The sequence below is a fragment of the Callorhinus ursinus genome, unplaced genomic scaffold, assembly GCF_003265705.2.
Source record: "Callorhinus ursinus isolate GAN/ISIS: 27379988/994484 unplaced genomic scaffold, GSC_fseal_2.0 scaffold5, whole genome shotgun sequence".
In the NCBI taxonomy this organism is placed as follows: Eukaryota; Metazoa; Chordata; class Mammalia; order Carnivora; family Otariidae; genus Callorhinus; species Callorhinus ursinus.
The window spans coordinates 37,547,427-37,553,685 of NW_027397067.1; positions in this window are offsets into that span (position 1 = coordinate 37,547,427).

Sequence of the window (6,259 nt, forward strand, 5' to 3'; positions counted from 1 at the left end):
AGTCCTGCAGCTGAAGGATTTTGAACAAAAATAAAAGACAGCTCTGGGCCTCATAGAAATAATTGGATGAGACTTGCAAATAAGAATGAGAAGGATATTAGCATCACACGTATGTTTTCACAAGCCACATCTGTAGTGAAGAAATAAAATATAATGGAAATAAGAGTTTTAGGTATTCCTTTCTACGTTCCAGGCAGGAGCCAGTAAATATGAGCCTCAAGTCTCTCGAGACATGGTTATTTGCACGTCCTGGGGAAAAGGCTAAGGTTCATAAAATCACAGACCTTTGCATTTGGAAGGAACCCAGGAGGCTTTGTCTACCCCTCCTGCACAGGGAAGTCCTTTTGCTGCCTTTGGGCCCGTGCGGTGCTCAGGTACGTGGAGGAGATCCCCCCGCCCACTAAGGCAGACTCCTCTCTTACTGGATGGCCCTAATTCTGCAAAAGAAACTCTTCTATCTTCACAGCTTCATTTTTCTGCTGTTTAACATTGTACTTTTATTCTGCTTCTGCCCTCTGGCCGGAGGTAAGAAGTCTTTTTTCTTATTCTCAGGAAAGACATTGAATCTGAACATGGACATTATGTCCTTTCTTCCTTCCCAGCGCCACACTCTCTCCCACCACAACTTCTTACATCCAGCCAAAATAGTACAAGTTTGTTTGCATCATTTGTTATTAAAATACATTTTTATCATTCTTCCCTTGGGATAAAACTTTGTAGAAAAACTAGAAAATTCAGACATGCCAAACAAAGAAAAATAACCTTACTGCTCAGAATCTGTTTTTCTATGTCAATATATACGTCTTTATTAAATATGTTCACAAAGATAGACTATGACCCATTTTGTTCAAAAACCTTTTTTTATGTAACCAACCAATAAATCATCTATAAGAACATTTTTTAAAAAGATTTTATTTATTTACTTGGCAGAGAGATACAGAGAGAGAACAAGTAGGCAGAGAGGCGGGCAGAGGGAGAGGGAGAAGCAGGCTCCCCGCCGAGCAGGGAGCCTGATGCGGGGCTCGATCCCGGGACCCTGGGATGATGACCTGAGCTGAAGGCAGCCGCTTAACCAACTGAGCCACCCAGGCGCCCCACTATAAGAACATTTTTAAAGTTGAATAGTCTCCATTGTGTGCATCTTTATTTAAATAATTCACCAGTGTTGGATAGTTTGTAGTCTTGCATTTTGGCTATTAGAAAAATCACTAAAAAATTCTCACAGATGCATTTTTTGCAAGACACTTGTGTTATGTTCTTATGTTTTAGTTTCTTATTTTTTAGAAATTAAGATCTTTCCATCTTTTCGAAAATAATCGTTTCAAAAAACAAACAAACAAAAGTAAAATACGTTTACTTCCTCAATAACTTCTTACGGAACATTGTCCAAATCTATCATGATCTTCACCAATCTTAAAATTGAAAAATTTATTTCTGTCTGAACACTTTTTCTGAAAAGCCATCCCCTTCCCCCAGTGCCAATCTTTTAGGTTTCCTGAGCCCTTGGTCTAGGTTAGGTCTCTGTCATAATGCCTCATGATACTTTTTACTTGTCCTTCATGGTATTTTTCATGATTGTAATTACATGTTTCACTGTGTGATGATTGGTGTAACTCTGTTGGCCTGTTAAAATCACAAGGACAGAAATCGTGTCTGCTAATTCAGCACAGTGTCTACAGTGACTACTAACACAGTACCTAGCAAAACAATACGCACTCAAAACCCTTCTTGAATAAATGGAAAGAGTCGTAGATTTTAAGTGGTGGCGGACTAACAGAGTTCACCTTCTCAGGTAGATAAGAATCTATATTCTAAGTCCTTGTTCTACACGGCTGGCAGAAAATTCACCACAGCCCCTTGACGAGTTTCTACATCTTGCCTGCCTCCCCGCCTCCTGAGCCATCGTTGCTAGATCCCACACAGGGCAAAAGCTTTCAAAGAGGAACTGGTCATCCATCCTCTGTTCCTTTCTGCATGGCCTCATCAGGTCTCAGGCTCATTCCAGCTTCTCTGACATGTCTGGGACATGTGAACCTTCTCATAAGGCTGCCTGCACAATGGTCTGCATCTGCAAAATCAATTTCTCAAACTCCGTGTGCATAAGAATCATTTGAGGGCCATTATGAAAATGCAGCTCCCTGGACTCCACTCTCAGATATTCTAATACAGCAGGTCTGGGGTAAAGTGCAGGGACCTGTCCTTTTCACAAGTACCACGTGACCAAGGTGACCATAAATCAGGTAGATCACAAGTTGAGAAACATTAATAAAGGATGTTTTTTAAAAATATTTGCAGACTATCATTTCATCCCCTCAGTTATATTTTAAAGTAAGGAGGACCGGGATTGTTTTCATCTTATAGACGAGGAGGTTGAGTTTTCAGAAGATGCAGGGGCAGCCAGATCTTTCCTACAGGATGGCCCTGTAATGATCAGAGAGACTGAGTTTATCGTTGACATAAAATACATATGTATTTATTCACCAAACTGTATATTCCTTGAGGATAGCAAGTCTTATTCATTTTCATATTTCCAGTACTTAGCAAAGCACAATATTTAACGAAAGAGCTGATTTCTGAATATCTAATAATTCAAACAAAGCACCCTTTGAGACATTTTTAGTTTTTCTCAATCAACAAAAGTTCTGTAAAACAAAAACAAAAACCTTCAAGCTACAGTTTTCAGAAAATATAAACCTTTCTTTGTTTCTTAATAGCTGAGCTAAAAGTAACTTTCTCACAGTTGGGGAAAGATCATGAGGTCACCCAATTCCACCCTGGAATGGAATGCCCCCTTGTTGCTTGTTCACGGAACTGATGATGCCAACAATCCTTTGTTTTTGGTATAATCAGACTCTGAAGTTCGTCCAGGCCTCTAGGTCCAGGCTGCCAATGCTGGCAGCCTCTCTTCCAGATAACCGACTCAGTTCTGCTGACTCAGAAAATCAACTCCCAGAATTCCATAGGGCCCCTGTTCAGATGGGACCAGTTTCTTAACCTTTTTTTGTGGGGGAGGGGGAGACACAAAACCCTCTGAAATAAAAGGGGATTCATATGAATCCTGCAGCTTATGTCAATGGACACCTAAAACAAGATTGTAAAATTATTTTGCAAAGCCTAATTTTTTATGATTACCCTTATAAGATATTTTCTACTGGAAATAATTTGTCATGGGTAAGGGTATAGCTTTAAGTGGCTTATCTAATAAACTGAGAGACAGCAGAGTGATTGTTGATGTGCATTACGACCCCAAACATAGTTTATTCAGCAGCAGCTCGTTCAAGGCTATTCTTTTCATTCTACTGTTGGCAGTGGAACATTTGAGGAAAACTTGTATTCCAACAAAGGTAAACATAGCTTAAAATGGAAGGAAATTTGGTCCAGAAGTTGTATAATGACAGTGCTTACTGCGAAGAAAACTGCTCAATATAATTATATTTTCACTGATGGAGCTTGGCAATATTTCACAAGTTTAATACCTGAAGTTTACACATTTAAAGGCGACAATACATACTGAAGTATGGACTAAGTGCCTCTCTCCACCTGCTCGTAGATTCAAGACAATGCCCAGACCAGTGGTTTTGACTTTACAGTATCTGCAACTACAAATAGCACAGAGCGTTCTTAAGCACCTTCAGGGCAAAACCAGTTTGGAAACTTTTATCTTACTGGTAAGGCATGTTTCTCTTTTGTAATTCAGCAACCTGTGATGATTCACAAAGGCCAGCAAGAATTGTACCCTATATGGAATTTCTAGGTCAGAGGTAGAATAACAAAGGAATATCAACTGATAAGACTATAAACATAAGAGGTTTAATCCAGCTGTTTTGAGTCAAATTGTGGTGATCCAACCAAAAGCCTGCTATTTCCTTTGATAAATCTTAATCGTTGTATCTAGTTTACACCCAGGGAAAACAAGCTTTGGAGAATTTAAATAACTTCCCCAATATCACCTAACCAGCGGTGAGAAAACAAACTCTGCCGTATGACCCACATATCCTAATACCACACTAACTCCAACACACTTTCTTTACCTGAACCTATGTGAAAAATACTATTCTTTAGCTAATTCAGATACTATGGCAAGCAGCATTAGTGTGAATAATACAGAGAATAAAAGACATATTTCCTTAAACTTTGGAATGAGTTTCTATACCTGTGTTTGGATATGGGTGTCGCTAATATTCTGAAAATTGGTAAAATTGTCTTTTTCCCCAAAGCCAGGATAGGTAATTTGCTATCTTGAGTTTGACTCAAACCTCATACCTCCTTCCCTGTCAATAACTTTTTGATTGGAGTCGCACAAAATGAGATGAGTGTAATTAGGGGGATAAAAAGAACAGACTGAAAATCAGGATTATCTGAAATAACTCATTGCTGTTTTGGTAACATTTAACTAGGAGTATAAACAGGAAAGGTGATCCTGTTAACAGGAGAACTGTTAAAACTTAGCAGATGAAAATGTCATAGGAAAGTTAAAGGCAAGATTTATTTGGTATAAGTTTGCGTTGTTCATGCATTCACAAGACCAGGCAGGTGATACGTTAGCAACAACATGCCTTGGTATTTCGAGATCACTGAGGAAAAACGCTTGGAACTAAAAGGCAGCCGAACTAATTAATTTGCAATGGTGCTTTCAGACTGAAATGTTATATTCAATGTTTCTGAAAGAATTACACTTTGTGGTCAGCTGAAGATTTTGGAAGGGAATAAACATATTAAGCATTCTGACAAATACTTTCCTATTTTTAAATCACTAAAATGCCTGCAGCATGTGATAACAAGGCAAATCTAAACAGTGAAAATTGTTTTATACAATATGGGCTCGTGATTTTTCATTAAATAATAATAAAATGGGGTGCCTGGGTGGCCTAGTTGTTTAAGCGGCTCAGGTCATGATCCCAGGCTCCTGGGATGGAGCCCCGCATCGGGCTCCCCCTGCTCAGCGGGAGCCTGCTTCTCCCTCTCCCTCTGCCTGCCGCTCCCCCTGCTTGTGCTCTTTCTCTCTGTCAAATAAATATATAAAATCTTTGAAAAAATAAATAATAAAACATTAAATAATATTAAATCAACAATAAAAGTAGTTCATACTCAGAGAAAATTTAAAAAAAATTTTAAAAAGAAAATTTAAAAATTCAATATACTGAAAAGTAAGCAGCAAAGACAAATTCCAAACCATCTAAAAATAGAAATAATGATAACATTTGTAAAATTTTTTATTTGCGCGGTGCCTGGATGGCTCAGTTCGTTAAGTGACCGACTCCTGATTTCGGTTCAGGTCATGATCTCAGGGTCCTCAGATCCAGCCTCATGAGGCTTAGTCAGGCTCAGTGCGGGATTGGCTTGAAATTCTTTCTCTCCCTCTGTCTGCCCCTCCCCCTGCTTGCGTGTGTTCACACTTTTTCTCTCTAAAATAAATAAATAAATAAAATCTTTAAAAATTTTTTATTTGATTAATAATATTTTGATGTATCTTCTTCCTATCTTTCTTCTAAGCATAAGTTTTGGGCATTTTAAAAATATACATAATTGAAATCATACTGCACTGCACACCTGTTTTACACTTTGCATGAATTTATCATATCTTATTTAGCTATTCCTTTGTAGCCAGAGAGAGAGAATATTTTAATTTTTATGAATATAAGTAACATTGTTGTGAACATCTTTGTATACAGACTTTTCTGCACTTGTTATTATGCAAGATAGAATTATTGCTAGCAAGAAGATCAAAATATATAATCAGTTAATTTCGTATAATATATAATCAAATATAATTTTGTTCACCATTGCAAATAATATTTTACTGGTTCTATGATGCATTTTTCTTTCATTTATTATCTCTGAAATCAGAAGGCAGCATACAATCCACGGTGTCAACATCAGGGTCTGCCAAGCATCAGTTACTGACCTAGCGGTCATTTCCTGTGTACATGTGAATGTGGTGGTTATACCCACTGGCAAAGGTGGAGCACTGTGACCCTCCCCAATTTGGTCAACAAACCTACTAGAAACCATCTGAAGAAGAAATGAGTCCTGGTTATTCACTGAATACTTTCCACTGACACCTTCTGCTAGGACAAAGAAAGCACATGTGTCAAAATTTACAAAAATGGTTTTTAACCCCTTAGAGTTCACTTTGAAAGAAGGATCTAACATCTTACCCTTGATGGCAGAGAGGACAAAATTATGTAGAAAAACGTGGACACAAACAACCCTAAGTGAAAGAGTGACACAGAAGAGTTGAATTCCAAGTATAAAGAAG